Source organism: Lactuca serriola, chromosome 5 (assembly GCF_051521515.1).
Source record: "Lactuca serriola cultivar US96UC23 chromosome 5, Lser_US96UC23_V15, whole genome shotgun sequence".
Taxonomy (NCBI): domain Eukaryota; kingdom Viridiplantae; phylum Streptophyta; class Magnoliopsida; order Asterales; family Asteraceae; genus Lactuca; species Lactuca serriola.
In genome coordinates, this window is record NC_136412.1 from 303564672 (window position 1) to 303585656 (window position 20985).

Genomic DNA, 20985 nt, shown 5'->3' on the forward strand with positions numbered 1-20985 from the left:
AGACTAAGTGCTCTAGTACTAGTCAATAGAAAGGAAAAACTATCATTACACTTACAAAACATTCGAGTCTTGGTAGAAGACTACACTTCATACTTACAGAACATTCGGGTCTTGGTAGAAGACTACACTTCATACTTACAAAACATCTGTGTCTTGTTAGAAGACTACACTTCATACTTAGAAAACATTCGGGTCTTGGTAGAAGACTACACTCCATACGTACAGAACATTCGGGTCTTGGTAGAAGACTACATTTCATACTTATAGAAAATAAGGGTTTTTCTAGGGATTTAATACTTACCTCAACATTTTCATTTAAAGGTTTACATGGCTTCATAGCAGATTTTCACAAACAAAGCAATGACACTTATATACTTATGAATTCACCAGCTTTAAAGCTGATACTCGCTTTCAAAATAACTTGTATTCTCAGGTCGTCAGTAGACAGGTACGGAGGCCAGGTTTTGAGAAGACGGAGCAGACAAGTCTCGTCTTTTATTTTGATTATATATTTTTGGTGTCTTATTACAATGAAAGAACACACATGTATTAAACTTTACTTATAATGCAATGGATGATGTTGTTGCTTGTTTATTATATTACACTGTTGTGATACTGTACATGACGTCCTCCACCCCTGAACGCTTCCGCCGTTCGTGGTTTTGGGGTGTGACATCATGGGTTTATCACCTGACCTTGTTGAAACTGGATGTATGCAACCTTGTTGTGACCATAATTTGGGCTACAAGAGACAAAGAACATCATAAATTAAAGTTGCAAAAAGAAAAAGTGCATCATTTTACTCAAATTCCCATGATAATTTTGTAACATTTTTCTAGAGCTCACATCAACTAATTTAGAGGAATCATGTAATGAGAACTTATACACAAAGCAATAGCAATTATACATTTCATGAACATAAAATTTCAAGCTATTTAATTGAAAGTTATTTATTTAAATTATGGGTCTTACCTGAGGGTGTTTCGTTTGGAAAGGTGCAAGTCAAAACCTCCAATAAAGCCGACATTTTCAGCCGAAATCTACCGCCCGGAGAAAATAATCATCAAATTCTTAAATAATCTCCAAAAGGTCCTATTAGAAAATAAGATAAATAAACCTAAACACAAATCATCTTGCATCAATCAATCAAGTCAATAAGAATTAACCTATCTCACTATTAATTTGCGTTAAAATTTAATTAAAATCAAATCCTAAAAAGTAAAAACTACGAATAACTGATCTGGTATTTTAATTACAAAACCACTAACTAATTCCCCCCACAATAAACTCAATTACCCGTTCATGAAAGTTCAACTAGTTTAACATGATTTCAAACTTATCTCTAATTGATAATCAAATGAATTAACACAAAAAAAAACAATAAAATTCAACATAATCATTGACGAAATAGTAAGATCTCACTTTTGATGAACTAAATAACAGATCTCACTTCCGATGAACTAAATAAAATAGTAATTTTTCACATGATTAATCACTGTACAGTTCTAAACCTTACTACAAATTGAAGCATTTGTTTGAGTTGTAATGGATTCATCCACGGGAACTTCACCTCAATTCTTACATCTTGGCGATGCTAATAAGATATAGCGACAAGACGGACAGGAGGATTGAGATCCGAACCAAGTGTCAAAGCACATGACATGGAAACCATATTTGAACCTTCAGTGGAGAATGTTTCCATTTGAGGAGATGGAGGAGACTCATGCACATATTAGATCAGTTAATCCATGGAACGAAATTGATCAATTGAAACGTGATATATGCAGAAAGCAAGGTAGAGAATTCAAAACTTTGAAACCTAATATATGCCCTAGCTGTCATTTTTGGATCTTAGGAACCGAACAAAAACTAGAAAATTCAGTGATCAGAAGAAAATTACCTCCACCGTGTGATTAATGATGATTTGTTGATGGTCGACAGAGAAGGAGGGAGGCTGATGTGGAAGATCTTTGAATAAAAGAGATGTAGACCGATGTAGGGAGGAAGGAGAAGAGATCGTCAATTTATAGGAGACGATGGAGATGGTATATGTCTTAAAGGAGGTGATGGCGGTGATTTGGTTTCTAGGGGAGAGTAATGAACTTCATGGAAGTTATGTAAAGGTTTACAGAGAAATCATCCACCAGAAGGTATCATCATCAAAACTCGGAACGAGGCGTCTAGATTGACGTTCTCTAAATAGGGTTAATATCTATATCCCTAAAATACCCCCAATTCCATTTTGTTTCAGTATCCCCGTTCATTTACTTTTTAATTTATTTACAAAAATGTCACAAAGCATCTTGACCATCCTTTTTTTGATCTAACGAATGACTTTTAGTTCTTAGGTTCTTGGGAAACTATGAGTTTTCAAATGATCATTCCTCTCTCTCTCTCTCTCTCTATATATATATATATATATATATATATATATATATATATATATGTATGTGTGTGTGTGTATGTGTTTAGATTCATATGAGACCACTATATTTTGTGAGACTGGGACGCAATTCTAACAATTCATTTTGGTGATCAAAACAATATATTAAAATGCAAACTAATGAAATTTTTTGAATATTTTTTAAATATTATTTTCGTCATTTATTTTATCCAAAAATAAATAAATAAAATTACTGTTTTTCATAATATTTTGTGAAATATTCTAATAAAATATTATAGTGTAAATATTCAAATCAAATTTTTAGAATGTTAGAATATTCTACTAGAATATTAAATTATAAAAATATTCAAAAAAATCTAATAGAATATTAGAATACTCTAACAAATTTAACAATGTAGTAGAATATTAATATATTTTAACATATCTACAAATTTTAGTAAAAATATTAGTATATTTTAACATTCTAAAAAATCGATTTGATTATTTACATTGTAATATTCTATTAGAATATTTCACTTATATTTCGAGAAAAACGATAATTTTTTTTATTTTTTTTATTATTTTATTATTTTATTATTTTATATTTGTTTTTTATTTTAAATTTATTTTTGGATAAGGTAAATAACGAAAATAATATTTAAAAAAAGAATTTTCGGATTTTTCCTTTTATTTTGCATTTTATAATTTTTATTTTTATTTTTTTGATCTCCAAGATGACTGGCTATGATCGTGTCATCATGTCTCATAAAATTAGCATGGTCTCAATTGAATCTCTCTCTCTCTCTCTCTATATATATATATATATATATATATATATTGTTACGGCCAAGGTCCTCAACAGTATTTAGATCCCAGATCTTCAAGAATTTTTAGAATCCCGAACATATCTCAGGATCCTGACCATTATGATTACTATTATTTTCTAACATTTCTAACAGATATATTTCTAGTCTTTTTCTCACATGTGCAAAAATAGTCAACATAAGACTAATTCGTAACGAGGAAGTACTTTTACCAGGCGATCCAGAAATACCAAGTCAAGCCAACATGTTCATAGTTATTCGAGAGGATCCCGGAAATATCAGGCTTATTATTACTTAGACTAGACTATAAATACACATGTACTTTGCACACTATAGACACACAGACTCACTGCAATACTTATACATGTTTATTTACTTTCTTCTCTATAATTCATATTTCAGTCAATTGTAACATCGATAAAATTCACGAAAAATTTAAACTTTTTAAGCAACCCAAATCATCATTTGTTACAAAATAGTTTTCTAAAACATGTCTATTATCAGAATTTCCCAAAATCATAAAAAAGCATGAGGAGGTGCATGATCACGCCTTCGCCTTCCCACGATCATCTGAGGTACCTGAAACATAACTCAAAACTATAAGCCCAAAGCATAGTGAGTTCTCCGAAAATACCAACACAACACAAAACCAACATAATAGCAATAAACAACATGCATACAAGACCTTTAGTCTGACTGGAATGCCCCACCGGCCTACAGTCTACCTGGACCGCTCATAGAACCTTCAGCATGACTGGTACGCCACACCGGGCCTTAAGCCTATCTGGACAGTTCTACAGGACTTCGGCCTGACTGGTACATCCCATTTGCCTTCAGTCTATTCGGGTTGCCCTGGGTCTGTTGGCCTTCAGCACAAAGCAGGACCGCCTCAACCCAACCACACATACACCGTGTCAGCACACATATATAACAGATAATTATACAACTAATAAGCCAATAACAAGCAGACAGATCTTACGGATCATTAAGCATAGCATCATCCTATCTACCCGAATACAAATCTAACAAATCACTACAATACTCGATCATACGATAATCAGGATAACATTACAGGGGCCGGCCTTGATGAAGTCGACCTATAAGTACATTGGGGAAAACTTACCTTACACTCCTGAATCACACTGAAAGTCTCCAGCTGCTGGCTCACTCAAATCCCTACGCTATTACAAAAACATAAACATCCAATTAATAATTGAACGACAACCCTTAGCTATTAGACCATAATTAGGGTAAATACCACTTTACCCTTTTCCTAGTTAGGCTAAGATCCATGCCCAAATCTTGATCCAAAAAGGTCCAAAACTAAGTAATCACTAAAGGTCCATAATTGGCCCAGTTTTCCAAATTAGGCCCAAACTCCTACTTGGGCCTTAACCTAAAGTTCAACCCTTCACTTAGCCCAAAACACCAATACTCAGATGGTCCAATAAGGTCCCAAGCATCCCAAGCCCAAAAGGTGGCCCAACTTGAAGCCCAAACTTGCTAAATCCAACTGACTAAGTACGGAGGACGTACCCAGATGTACGCTCAGCATACTCCATCTTGACCAAGAAACATGCAGCTCACCACCCATGCCTAGCGTACGCCCTAGTATGCCCATCGTACCCGATGGCCATGCAAAACTTCGAATAAGGGCTTAATCCATTTAGTCCAAACGTCCAATAACCAGATCCAAGTCCAAGAAGGTGCTCTTAACCACAAAGTTTCCAACTTTATGGTTTTGTGTGCATCATTAAGACTCAAAACCAACTTCCTAGTTGGTCTTAACCACTAAAGACCTCCACACTTTGCATGCAAGCACTAAATGAGTCAAGGAAGCATTTTTATGACTAAGCACAACTCAAATCTTCTTAAAGGATAGTTCCTTTGGTCTTAGAGTAGCATTTACTCATTAAGTCCAAGAAAAGGGACAAAACTCATAAAACTCCATATGGCTAGATCTCTAAGAATACAAGTAAAGTTCAAGACTTTATACCTTCTAGAGCTTCCCAAAGAGACGAAGATTTCAGATCTACATGCTTAAAATGTAAATCCAACTCTTTTTTATACCAATTAAAAATCAAAGCATATTATAACTAAATCACTTGGTTTTTTTTCATAAATCAACAAAACTTGTTTTTAGTCTAAAGTTATATTGTGTTCATTGATGAATATCTAATTTGAGTTTTTTTTTAATACAAGTTAATGGTCTTTATAACATATATGATAATTGATTTTTATTCGTTGACAAATTAATAGTTTGATTCATACGATTTTTGTTCATAAAAGAATTATTTTGAGAATTTTATTTGATTTTATATATATATATATATATATATATATATATATATATATATATATATATATATATATATATATATATATATATATATGAACAAAACACAATAGTTATATTCATAAATAAATAAAACACTTTATATAGATAGTTATAAAATTCATAGACAACAATTACATTAATAAATGAATAAAATATTTAAATAGGGAAACAAATTCTCAAAAATAAGAAAATAGAGAACGGAATGTCAGTCCAACCCATGAATATTTATCTCGTTGTTGCCCTTCTCTTTTATCAGTTATAATGAATAAGTCAGAAAAAAATTAATACCCAAACGACAATAGTTATATTCAAATTCAAATCAAAAACCATAAACAATTTTTTTTTATTAACCATCATTTTAATCTTTAATGAATAGATCATTTGATAAACATTATTCAAAATTCTCATTTGTGATGCAATCATTAACGAATATAATTATATTCATAAAATGTATTTGGTAAAATTTCACAATATTCTATTCTATAATATAATATTTTACGACTGTAACCATATTCTTTAGAAAATATTTTTTTGAATTATTCACTACGAAAGTTTACTATTATAGCTTGATTGTAAATGAATAAGGGTAATGTATAGTTAAAAGTTTAATTAATATTCAATAATCGTATTAGGGTGGGTGATGGGAATAGAACTTTTTTCTGGCGAGATGTGTGGAAGGGTGATGTTCCCTTAACTTCTTCTTTTCACATGATTTTTGCTCTTGATCCTCATAAATCGGTCACGGTCTGTGATAGAGTTCTTATTGGATGAGACTCTACTCTTCTCAGGTGAGCTCCTACAGGAGGCATTGAGGAATCTCAATGGGTTGATTTTACTTCTTTGATGCAGGATGTTTTTCTTCATTCCCACCTGGATCGTTTGGGATGGACTATAGATGCCTCTAATTCCTTTTCTGTTTCTTTTCTCAGAACTTATTTGGACACTCATATGTTACCTTCGAGGACTTCTGACACCCGTTGGAATTCTTAGGTGTCAATCAAAGTGAATATTTTCAGTTGGAGATTGCAGCTTCGAAGTATCCCATCTAGAGAGATTCTTTCTCTTCGTGGAATCACTATGGATTCGATCCTTTGTCCGGTATGTTCCAATACCGTTGAATCTATTGATCATCTTTTTGCCGGTTGTAATCAATTGATTGAGACTTGGACTCGTGTTGCTATTTGGCAGGGCGTCCAAACTCCTCCTATGTGCTCTATTGATCACCTTCTTTCGTGGCCTGATTCTCTTTCGTTAAAAAGAGGGCAACATCAAGCCTTTGATGCGGTCATTATCACTACGTTATGGTGTTTATGGAATTTTCGTAATTCCATCATTTTTGGAACGACTTGTCCCAAGAAATTTTTTTTAGATGAGGTCATTGATAGATTATTTTTTGGATTTCTAATAGATATAGAAAAGCTAAAATTTGTTGGACCTCATGGTTACATAATCTTCTTTCTGCTTGTAATTTGTTGTGATGACTTTCTTTCTCTAGCTTCTTGCTAGTTTTTTATATTAAATTCTGCTGTTCAAAAAAAAATATTCAATAATCGTAAGTGAATAAATTAAAAGAACATTTAAAATTACTTAATATTTATTAACATACATAATAATGTTTTCGGTCTGTTCACAATTAAATGAGTCGTTGGGCCTAATTGAGTTGTGTGAAAAAAGATTATTCGAGTCTGCAAGTTAATTAAGTAGATAATTTATTACTTAATAGTACATATGATTAAACTAATTAATAAATTTGGACAACCATTTCTTAAGAATCCCAGTTAATCATATTTATCATATATTGGTTATTTAGTTAATTCTAATAACAATAATCCAATTGAAAGTTTTAGACATATCCAAAATTTATGATATTCAATAATAGGTAAAAACAATTTCATTATTGATATTGACCTTAAAGTGGATACCTAGGTATATATTTAAATAATATAAATCTATTCACGGCAAACAAAGACAGGGAATGAGAGGTAACTCAATTAATCTTATGATGGCTTTATCTTCCTTTATTTTTACGTCTTATTCACCTTTATGGTAGCTTTCATGATTTAATAATGTCGACCATTACAAGGCTCTATTTTCAAGTGTATATCAAGACATCTATAATTAAGGAGGAGTGTTTGGACCAAATAACCTAATCAGAATATGAAACTGAATTAGGATTGAATAAGATATTTGGTTCGGTTATCTGTTTTGTATTTTAGCCTTTAAGCCTTTGACGGTCTTTAGAAAGAGAGTGAGAAAAATCTTGGTATATTAGGTGATGTTTGTATTTGCATACACAAAAAAGTCTGCAGACCATATCTGTAGTCCTCTGCAATAGAAGAGGTGGGTCAAACATCTGTAGTCCATAAAAAGAAGATTGTTTGTTTTTTAATATCTGTATGCTGTTAAAATAAAATAAAGTTTAAATAAACTTATTTTTTAACATAAAAGAGTTTTTCAACATTTAAATTTAAATGAAATAATTTTGCGTAACAGTTTACCAAACAAATCAGGCATTACAATTCTCCCCCGCTTGAATCAGACTTCGTCCTCGAATCCCGCTGTCGCAAATAACTCTGGATAATGCTCCTTCATTTCTTCCTCAAGTTCCCATGTCCACTCAGAACCCTTTCGGTGTTTCCACTGCGCCTTCACCAATCTCACAACCTTGTTCCTCAAGGTTTTCGTCTTTCGGTCAAGGATCGTCACCGGTCTCTCAGTGTAATTTAGGCGGTCATCCACTTGAATATCCTCCAACAGAACCACTGCGGAATCATCAACCAACATTTACACAACTGAGAGACTTGAAACGTACTGAGAATTTGACTGAGCTCCTTCGAAAGATCCAAACGATACGTCACCCTGCCCACCCGGGCTAGAGCCCTAAAAGGACCGATATATATATATATATATATATATATATATATATATATATATATATATATATATATATATATATATATATATGTAGGGCTTAGCTTGCCCTGCTTCCTGAATCAGATAACACCTTTCCAAGGTGATAGCTTCAAGAGTACCATATCCCAAACCTGGAACTCGAAGTCTTACGGACGTCTGTCTGCGTAGCTCTTCTGCCGACTCGGCATTGTCTGAAGTCTACCACGTACCTGCTGAATCATCTCAATAGTCTTGAGTACTACCTCAGTACTCCCCATGACCCGCTGACCGACCTCCCCCCAACATATCTGGGTCTTACACTTCCTCCCATAGAGCATCTCAAAAGGAGGTCGATAGATGCCGACGTGATAACTATTGTTATACAAAAACTCCGCCAAAGGGAGGTACGTATCCCAACTTCCACCAAAATCCAATACACATGCCTGAAGCATATCCTCCACGGTCTGGATAGTCCGTTCACTATGTCTATCGGTCTGTGGATGGAAAGTCGTGTTGAAATGCAAACGAGTACCCAACTCCCCGTGGAGTCTCTTCCAGAACCTAGAAGTGAACCGAACATCCCTATCAGACACCATATAAACCGGCACCCCATGTCGTGCCACAAACTCCCAAATGGATATGGCTGCCAACTTTTCGGCAGAGATGCTCTCCTAAATCGGGACAAAATGTACGCTCTTAGTCAATCGATCTACAATGACTCATATTGAATCCACTCTATGCGTTGTCCGAGGCAATTTGTTGATAAAATCCATCGTAATCTCTTCCCATTTCCAAATGGGAATATCCAACGGCTCGATTTTGCAGTGGGGTGCTAATGCTCAGTCTTAACTTTCCTGCAAGTCAAGCACCTCTCCACATACCATGCCACATCTCGCTTCATGCATGGCCACCAATAATCAATTCAGAGGTATCTATACATTTTTGTCACTCCGCAATGAATAGAGAACCTCGAATTGTGCGCCTCCTCCATTAGAATCTGCCACACACCACCCCAGTATGGAACCTACACCCTCCGATGTAGGTAATCCTCGACTATCATAATCGAAGAAAGCCGCCTGGCCAGTATACGCTCATTCTTCTGGTGCTCTTCCTTCATAGCCTCAACCTAGCCTCTTGAATCTGCTCTAATAGTGGAGTAATCACTGTCATCCTCAAACATAAATCCATGATCGGAGCCGTGATCGCCTTGCGGCTGAGAGCATTAGCCACCACATCGGCCTTCCCTGGGTGATAAAGGATCTCACAATCATAATCATTTACCACATCCAACCATCTATGTTGCCTCACATCCAGATTTGGCTGATCCATCAAATACCTCAAGCTTTTTTGAACCGTGTAGATAGTACAGCGGACCCCATAGAGGTAATGTCACCAAATATTAATGGTAAACACCACCACCCCTAACTCCAAATCGTGCGTAGGGTAATTCACCTCATGAGGCTTCAATCTTCATTTGCCTCGAAGCATAAGCAATCACATGACCCTACTGCACCCAAACGCATGATCGATGCATCGTAATAAACCACAAAATCCTTAACACCTTATGGCAGGGTCAGAATCGGCGCGTCACACAATCTCTGTCTCAAGGTCTCAAAAGTTTTCTATTGCTCAGGCCCCCAATGAAACGTGGCGGTTTTCTTTGTCAATCGAGTCCAAGGAACCACTATCTTGAAGAAATCCCAAATGAATCTCCAATAGTAACCTGCCAATCCAAGGAAACTCAGAATCTCAGATGGAGACCTCGGAACCTCCCACCTCATCACCGACTCGACCATGGCTAGATCGACCGGAATGTCATTCTGGTTGACAAGGTGCCCCAAAAATAGCACCTCGCGCAACTAGAACTCACACTTGGAGAACTTATCATACAGTCTCTCCCTCCTCGGAGTCTCTAATACCTCCTTCAGATGCTCCTCATGTTGTTATTGGGTCTTGGAATAGACCAGGATGTCTGTAACTGATGGGTTTGAGCCAAAAGAACATTAGGGTTTTACTAGCCCAATAGTCACATGGTTGGGTCTTTAGGTCCATTAGGGCTTCATTGGGCCCATTAGGGTTTTACTAGGACCATAGGGTTTTGCTAGTCGAGCACCACCCACTACTACCTCGGGTAATGGTGGTCAATGGCGGCTAATGGTGGTGGTTATTGTTGGATATAGTGTCTAAGTCCATAACTATATTTGGTATGTACTTGACCCGACCCGGTATGGTCCATTTAGGTTACACTTCACCCGAACAATTTATGGATAATCTTTTGAGAATAGTATAAATTATGATTTATTAATATATTATAAGTTCTAATATATTAATATAAAATCATATTATTTAATTAGTATTGATCTATAATTAATCTAGAATTAATTTAGAGATCAAAAGTATTACTAATTAAATATGGGCTCTTATATTTATATAGTGTGGGCTAATGCTTATTTGGATTGGGCTAGGCTTGCTTGGAAAGTCCATGGATACTCCATGGAGCTTTAACCCATGGATCTTATGGAAATGAAAAGACATGGGTATTAGGGTTTACGTGGATGTAACCCTAATCCACCACACTATATAAAGGAGGCTTTGGTTCTTGAAATCACACTAGTTGTATTGAGGATACTAAGATGGCCGATTTCAAGAAGGTGATTACTATTCTCTCAAAGTTCCAAAGTTTGTGGTGATTTGTGATTTCCATTTGAGGCATCCACACCATTGGTGCTAGGCTCTAAAACTCCAAGCAATCAACTACAACTACAAGGTAAGTAATTCTACTAGCTTTATTTGATTCAAGTTCCCCATGTCATGCTAGATAGGATAAGAACCTTGGAAAAATAATTATTTGCATGTATCTTAGTCAAACATAGATCCAAGGTTTCTAGGGTTGCATGTACACCATAGGGGTGTTAGAATGCTCAAAACCCATCAGTGGTATCAGAGCCTAGGCTTGTTTACTTGATACTTGATGCAAATAGCTTGAAAATTAAAAATTTTTGTTCACTGTCGTATGAACTCGCCGAGTCCATGAGGGGACTCGACGAGTCCATGAAGAAATGCATGCTACTCGTCGATTCTGTTCATACACTCGACGAGTAGAGGCTACAGTGTCCAATTTTTCGAGTTTTGCTGCAGGAAATGGACTAGAAACATTACCCTAAACTGTTTTGGTGTTATAAAACTTGTTTTGAATGGTGTAATGTTTATGCTAATCCATTTACAATGGCTAATATCAAAAATTACAAGTTTTATGAGTAATTTATGATTCTTGAAATGTTCATATTCATGTTCTAGAACTTATTGTGACATCCCAATTTTCACGGCCAACAAAGACCGATTTTGTTTTTGCCTTATAAAAATCAGAGTACTTCTTTTAATAAAAATGTTGTAGAATTTGTTCCCAGAAAAAAAACACGATAAATACGTTATTAAAACATTTTCGAAGAAACGTATTTTATTCATTTTAAAACATTTGGGATGCCATCGTTAATACAGAAACATAAGCATAAACAGAACTTACATTTATTTACACTAGTGATCTACATCTCTTTAAATCTCTCAGTGTAATGTGACTTCATATCAACACCTGTGATATAAATAAACTGAGTGCATCAGGTTGGGAAACCTGGTGAGTACATAGGGTTTTCAACCCACAATAATATAATTATTATGTTTAAACAATCAAACAATCAACCCAATTACCCATCCCCATTATTTTTTTTATTCTTAAGGATCTACCCTAAGAATCAGCTATTCCTCGTTTATTTATTCCTAAGGATCATCCTAAGGAATCGGTACGAAGTCCATCGTTACCAAGGCTTATATATTATAACCGGTGAAAACGTAGTCCAAAACATCTGGTAAACACATAATTCAAAAGTAACTAGTGAACACACTTAGTTCAACATACCTAGTGAACACACTCAGTTCAAAAATACCTAGTTAACACACTCAGTTCAAAATACCTAGTGAACACACTCAGTTCAAAAATACCTAATAAGCACCTATTTCAAAAACACCTACAGGTTATAAGCTGGTAGCGTTCCACTGGACTGTCTAGTATCCTCCATGGTCGTCATCTATACTCCACTAGATGACTGGATCGCTGTCAACATTTTTTCTTTCATCGTGTTATCACACAACAACTATTTCATCTACCTATGTTTTAGCCAACACATTTTATAGATATAAAATACATATACAGTTTAAATCGTTTAATACATGTATAAAAATCTTTCACCCAGCATAGACAGCAAGTATTCAGACAATATGCACACATAGCACGTAATTTATATTTAAATACTTCACATCTATGTGTAAGATGTAAGGGACTATGCACTCACTTGATAAGGTGGTGACTCAGCACTTGTACAGCGCTTCGATACTCTCAAAACAATTTCCTTCGATAAAACCTAGTATCAACACCACTAGGGTTTAGTCTAACGATAACCGCGACAAATTAATAGTCTGACTATTATTTTTATTATATAAGCGTTAAATAACACTCAATATAACTCATAATAATAGCCCAAATAATTATTTTAAGGTCCTAATAACATTACTATAATTATTTGGAAGCTATATTAAAAATTGCGTAAGCGTAGCTCACTTACAGCGAATTTTAACGAAAATCGGGCTTTGCTCGGAGCAGCGTTTCCGAAACCGAAAGACCCTTTTTCTCGGGACTCCGGGAGCCTCGGGGCTTCCTTAGGGTGCTAGGGGGTTTACCTAGGCTTAGGAGGGGATTAGGGGGGTAGTGAGAGAAAGTAGAGTGAGAAACTTGGAGTGAATTTGTGAAAAAATATGGCAGCCCTCGCAGCCCTTTTATAGGCTGGTCCTCGGACGTACGCTGGGCGTACAGGTCCTCAGACGCGGGGCGTAACCTCAATCGTACAACACATGCTGCGAGGGGGGTGGGTCATTATGGACGTCTCGGAACCGCAGAGGGCAGCTGTACGCGGCGCGTACCCGAGCTTGGACGTTGAGCATAATGCGAGGGTGGCGTGTCACTCATCCAAAGCGGGTTCATCGGATGGCTGGGAGCTAGGCCACGTCATCAATCCATGCATTAGCTTCGCAAATCTCACCCTTAACTTCTAAAAATCATAACTTTCGCATACGAGCTCCGTTTTCGACGTTCTTTATATCCACGCGTAGGTGGGAACGTACTCTACAAGTTTCGTTTAGACTCCGTCGGCTAATTTTGAATTTATTTTAAAATTTATATTATTAACAGGCCGGGACATGATTGGTCCGTTAAATCTTCACAACTTCTTCATCCGACGTCCGTTTTCGCCCATCTTTTTCTCGTTACGCTACTCTTAATGAGATCTTCGATTCTCATTTAGGTCTTGTTGGCTAAAAACCACTCGATCTAATATTCGAATTTCGGGCTGTACACCGCTAATCCGAAACTTCGAAAAATCATAACTTCTTCATACGAAGTCAAATTTGGGCGTTCTTTTTTATCGATTTTCTTAGTTTAACATACTCTATGACTTTTGTTTAGATGTCTAAGGCTAAATCTCGCTCTATCGTAAATTCACTATTTACGCTTCCCGGTGCTGTGTCGGTTCCGTCGCGAAACTTCTACGGGTCATAACTTCTTCGTTATAACTCGGATTTCGGCATTCTTTATATGTACGGAAACCTTGTGACATATACTACAAATAGGTTCAAATTATTTATTCTAAATAATATTTCGTCGAAAAGTCGTTTTCGACACTTATTGGCTTTAACTTGACTAGCCCGAATCTACGGGCGTTACAATTATCTCCCCCTTAGGATGATTACGTCCCGGAATCATCAACGAAACAGGGCTCACATGATGACTCCATACGTTATATCTTCATCCTAGTTAATAATCGTAACTTCCTTGTTTCTTTGAATAATTATCTAACTCTTGGACTCCGTGACTGCAGGCGGTGCCCGATCCTGCACTTGCTCCCTATCTCACGTCATACTCTAAATTATGACATTCAAGTCACAGTCTCGATCCTCATTGGATACAAACTTAAGATAAGTTCTTTTATTACTAAAATGGACCGATGTGTCCTATTCTAATGACCTCTCATCGTATGTTGCAACGCTCAGACTCAGGTCTCTTAGAGTCAGATTCCAAAACAGAGTATACCTTCCTTCATGTTCTAATGTGATACAATCACATTTCAATATGTAGCATTTCTAGCTACCAACTTCTTTAACAATCATCGCGATACTTCTACTGATCGTCTTTGTTAGCTTTCATTTCAATCTTTTGGTTTAAGTCAGATGCTACATCGACTCGATTTGATATGACCACTAGGGTCGGAATAACAACAATCTTCTTAGTCATTACCGAAACGATGGTAACGACTAAATCATTTACTAGCTTCTTGGTAACCTTGTGACTTTCCCTGATCCAAGCGTGAGTCCTATGCTTCCGGTAGTATATGTATCTACTACCTTTCACACCTACTCATACTCGTCCCAAGTATTGTCTCGCAGTTTTCCAAGTCATCATACAAGAAAATCACATAACAGTTAACACATCAGATAGCAAAACGAAGGTTTTATTATTTCTTGAAACTATTACAGAGGTGTTCAAGTTCACGCTAAACTATGCTTCTAATAGGCTACATCATACGATACTATGGCTACTGCATAACTTGATCTTCAAATATGAAGTCCTCATCCTTGATTCCTCGCATGGTTTTCTGCTTCGTCGAGAATCCTGTGGAATTCTCTTGGTCTTGGTGGTGTGTTTGGCCTTGTTGCCTCGTTTTTCTTTGGGAAATTCTTTGAAAGATGCCCCCCTTCTTTACATTCATAACACAACCTCTTGTTGGATGTACACTCATTGGCGTAATGCCCAGACTTTCCACACTTGAAACATGTCACCTCTTCGCCGCATTTTCCAAAGTGTTTCTTCTTGCATTTATCACACCATCTTGCTTCACCACCTCCTCCAGGATTTGAGAATTCGCTCTCCTTTTTGGACCTTGAAGATCCTTCAAACTTCCACTTCTCTCCTGCCTTATCTTTTTCTAGACCCTTTTCTCTTATCTGGGTCTCTACGTTCTTAGCTGCCCTAACAACTGTTTTCAAGGTAGTTGCCATTTTGACCATTGGGCCAAAGTCTGTGGGCAGTCCGTTAGAAAATCTATCGATCTTTGAGAGTTCAGTAGGAACCAAGTAGGGGAATAGCTTCATCCTCTCGGTGAATGCGGTGGCATACTCATCAACACTCATCTTCCCTTTCGTTAGGTTCTGAAACTCGTTGTTTAGGTCTATCAGATCTATCTCTGAGCAGTACTGCATTTTCAACTGCTCCAAGAACTCCTCCCATGACATCCTTAGGGCTTCTCCTCGTGGCATCGTATCTGCCAATAGCTTCCACCAGCTCAAGACTCTAGTTTTCAGCTGTCTTACTGTGAAGACAGTCTTCTGTTTCTCGCTACAGCTGCAACTCTCAAACACCATCTCCATCTCGGAGATCCAATCCATAATCTCAACCGGCTTTGGGCTTCCTGAGAGACTTGGTGGTTTCGCACCTAAGAACTTCTTGTACATTCGCCCATCCTTGTTGTTTCTCCTTTCCGAGCCATCCCTTCGTTCACCTTGAGTCCCCACTTGACTCACTTGGCGGCTGTAGTTCCCTTCCTCTGATTGCTCCGGAATCAGCTCGGGTTGCTCAATGGGCATAGTAGGTTCGTCCCTATTCAACATCCGCCTCATTTCATCCCTTTGTTCAGCCAACATAGTCTGAATCATGGCTTGTACTCCAGCCATGGTGACTGGCTCAGGTGCAACTTCTTCTACAACCGGTATTTGCTGAACCACAGGCGGTTGAGGGGGTTGGTTCCTATTTCCATTTGCGTTTACGTTTCCGCTACGGGTCCTTGCCATCTTGATCTATACATCGAATAAGGTGAATCTAGATCTTTATTTAGGACTGATGTTTAAATCATCCTTATCCCTCCGAAACGTTTATATGCTAGTTCTAATATCGTATTCGTACGTTTAGAATCCTAAACACATAAGGTTTCCAGATCCGGTCGGCAACAGACCATAGATCCGATTAAACTATAGCATAACAAATCATTTAACACATAAAAGCAATTTAGGCATCATTCCTAAAATAAGCTAGTGCTCACACCTCACAATCATCGCTTAGCATTCTAAGTTTAAGTCTAGAACTTCTACAAATTTCTAGTTCGCTTAAACTAATGCTCTGATACCAACTGTGTCATCCCCATTTTCACGGCCAAAAAAAACCGATTTTGTTTTTGCCTTATAAAAATCAGAGTACTTCTTTTAATAAAATGTTGTAGAATTTGTTCCCAGAAAAAAACACGATAAATACGTTATTAAAACATTTTCAAAGAAACGTATTTTATTCATTTTAAAACATTTGGGATGTCATCGTTAATACAGAAACATAAGCATAAACAGAACTTACATTTATTTACACTAGTGATCTACATCTCTTTAAATCTCTCAGTGTAATGTGACTTCATATCAACACCTGTGATATAAATAAACTGAGTGGGTCAGGTTGGGAAACCTGGTGAGTACATAGGGTTTTCAACCCACAATAATATAATTATTATGTTTAAACAATCAAACAATCAACCCAATTACCCATCCCTATTATCTTCTTTAGTCTTAAGGATCTACCCTAAAAATCAGCTATTCCTCGTTTATTTATTCCTAAGGATCATCCTAAGGAATCGGCACGAAGTCCATCGTTACCAAGGCTTATATATTATAACTGGTGAAAACGTAGTCCAAAACATCTGGTAAACACATAGTTCAAAAGTAACTAGTGAACACACTTAGTTCAACATACCTAGTGAACACACTCAGTTCAAAAATACCTAGTTAACACACTCAGTTGAAAATACCTAGTGAACACACTCAGTTCAAAAATATGTAATGAGCACCTAGTTCAAAAACACCTACAGGTTACGAGCCTGCTAGCGTTCCACTGGACTGTCTAGTATCGTCCATGGTCGTCATCTATACTCCACTAGATGACTGGATCACTGTCAACATTGATGTCTTTCATCGTGTTATCACACAACAACTATTTCATCTACCCATGTTTTACCCAACACATTTTGTAGATATAAGATACATATACAGTTTAAATCGTTTAAGAAATGTATAAAAATCTTTCACCCAGCATAGACAGCAAGTATTCAGACAATATGCACACACAGCACGTAATTTATATTTAAATACTTCATATCTATGTGTAAGATGAAAGGGACTATGCATTCACTTGATAAGGTGGTGACTCAACATTTGTACAGCGCTTCGATACTCTCAAAACAATTTCCTTCGATAAAACCTAGTATCAACACCACTAGGGTTTAGTCTAACGATAACTGCGACATATTAATAGTCTGACTCTTATTTTTATTATATAAGCGTTAAATAACACTCAATATAACTCATAATAATAGCCAAAATAATTATTTTAAGGTCCTAATAACATTACTATAATTATTTGGATGTTATATTAAAAATTGCGTAAGCGTAGCTCACTTACAGCGAATTTTAACGAAAATCGGGCTTTGCTCGGAGCAGCGTTTCTGAAACCGAATGACCCTTTTTCTCGGGACTCCGGGAGCCTCGGGGCTTCCTTAGGGTGCTAGGGGGTTTACCTAGGCTTAGGAGGGGATTAGGGGGGGGGGGGTAGTGAGAGAAAGTAGAGTGAGAAACTTGGAGTGAATTTGTGAAAAAATATAGCAGCCCTCGCAGCCCTTTTATAGGTTGGGCCTCGGACGTACGCTGGGCGTACAGGTCCTCGGACGCGGGGCGTAACCTCATTCGTACAACACATGTTGTGAAGGGGGTGGGTCATTGTGGACGTCTCGGAAACGCAGAGGGCAGCTGTACGCGGCGCGTACCCGAGCTTGGACACTGGGCGTAATGCGAGGGTGGCGTGTCACTCATCCGAAGCGGGTTCATCGGACGGCTGGGAGCTAGGCCATGTCATCAATCCATGCATCAGCTTCGCAAATCTCACCCTTAACTTCTAAAAATCATAACTTTTGCATACGAGCTCTGTTTTCGACGTTCTTTATATCCACGCGTAGGTGGGAACGTACTCTACAAGTTTCGTTTAGACTCTGTCGGCTAATTTTGAATTTATTTTAAAATTTATATTATTAACAGGCCGGGACATGATTGGTCCGTTAAATCTTCACAACTTCTTCATCCGATGTCCGTTTTCGCCCATCTTTTTCTCGTTACGCTACTCTTAATGAGATCCTCGATTCTCGTTTAGGTCTTGTCGGCTAAAAACCACTCGATCTAATATTCGAATTTCGGGCTGTACACCGCTAATCCGAAACTTCGAAAAATCATAACTTCTTCATACGAAGTGAAATTTGGGCGTTCTTTTTTATCGATTTTCTTAGTTTAACATACTCTACAACTTTTGTTTAGATTTCTAAAGCTAAATCTCGCTCTATCGTAAATTCACTATTTACGCTTCCCGGTGCCGTGCCGGTTCCGTCGCGAAACTTCTACGGGTCATAACTTCTTCGTTATAACTCGGATTTCGGCGTTCTTTATATGTACGGAAACCTTGTGACATATACTACAACTTGGTTCAAATTATTTATTCTAAATAATATTTCGTCGAGAAGTCGTTTTCGACACTTATTGGCTCTAACTTGACTAGCCCGAATCTACGGGCGTTACACTTATGAAGATTAGATGATCATAGGAATTGTTTGTAACCTACTTGGTAGTTTAATTCTTGATCTTAAAGTGTTTTAATGGAGTCCATAACTTATCCTCAAGTTATGGAAAACCAAAGGTCACACTTTAATAAAAACCATTAAAAGAACACAAGAGTTAGAAAAATGAAAAAGTCTTCATTTTAATACTCAATTAAATTCATAAGTTATAAGAAATGAAAAGTTTTGGGAGTTTACAAAACTTGCCCTCATGTTTTGGAACAAGTAAAGTCACGATTAAAACTTTAGTTCCAACCCTTAGAATTTTAAAAGTTAAAATTCAACCCTTATACTTTATAATATTATAAGTTAATAATATATATATATATATATATATATATATATATATATATGTATATGTATATATATATATATATGTATGTATGTATGTATGTATAAGATCAAGTCGTCTTATCGCTAGTACGCCTCATTCACGAAGCCGGTCTATAAGGGGGTATAGGTTGTTGCCTATAAAATGGCAACTTAATGGGTGTCCACTCTCACCCACCGCTTCCTTGATCGGTGGAGGGTCGTTAGCCGAACGGGTAGGACAAGGACTTATAAATTCTCACTAAAAGTATAATGATAATACTAAAGTAACTAAACCTTATTAAATTCTCAATCTTAGTTATTTTAGGAAAATGTGAATAAGGTGCTAATCCATGAAATTACACTTTACACTTTGTTTAAGTCATTAGTGGAGCGTGTGTGGTTAACCGGCACACTAACTTGAACTTAACAAGGTAGGTAAAGGGTGACTTAATTTCTATCATAGTATCGATGGAGCGTGTGTGGTTAACCGACACATAGATTGAGGGGTAATACATTAAGGGTACCAAGTAATTCGCATGGTTACTTCACACCTTGTTTTGTGATCCTCGGCATCCCAGTCACAAAACTTGAAGGGCACACTCGAGATTGAAACATGCCATTGAAGAAAGTTCAATGAATCTCAAAAAATCTAGGAGTTTCTAAACCAATTAAAACCTAATTAAATATTTCATTTTTCATGGTGGAAATTGGTGAATCATTATTCACCTACCTTCAAATATCTTATAGCTTAGATTACGACATCCCTCTTCTAAGTTATAAAATATTGTGTTAGGTCCTAGCCTTAATACTACATTTGGGTGTTTTATTAAGGACTATCTCTAAATCTAATCTAATCTATTCCCTCTTCTTTTCAGATTTTTTCCAATAACAATGCTTTTGGCTCAAACCCTACTAACTCCTTCTCTCTCATGAATCTTTATGGAAGAGTCATCTTTGATGGATCCAACTTTACTGATTGGATCAGGAACATCAAGATGGTCACTTGGTATGAGAACAAAGAATATGTTCTCGACAAGGAGTTGACGGTACCCGAGTAAACTGCTACTCCTGAAGAGCTTGCTGGATATGAGGTACATGAAAGAGATGCTACAAAAGTGGCATGCATCATGATGGCCACCATGACGGCCGAGCTCCAAAAGTCCTATGAGGACTATTATCCTTTTGAGATGCATCAGGACTTGATGGACTGCTACCATCAAAGTGCTCGTCAAGAGCGATATGAAATAATCTCCTCCATGATAACAACCCCAATGAAGGATGGTGAACCTATCACGGGCCACATGCAGAAAATGCAAAGGTATGTGGACCGTTTACTGAAGCTGAATGTGAACTTCCCCGAGGAGTTAGCAATAGACATCATTTTGCACTCCTTACCATCGTGCTATGATCAATTCCACATGACATATCACATGAACAAAGAAGAAGTCACCCTCAGCAAACTTCAAGGACTCTTGAAGACCGCCGAAAGTGGTCTAAAGG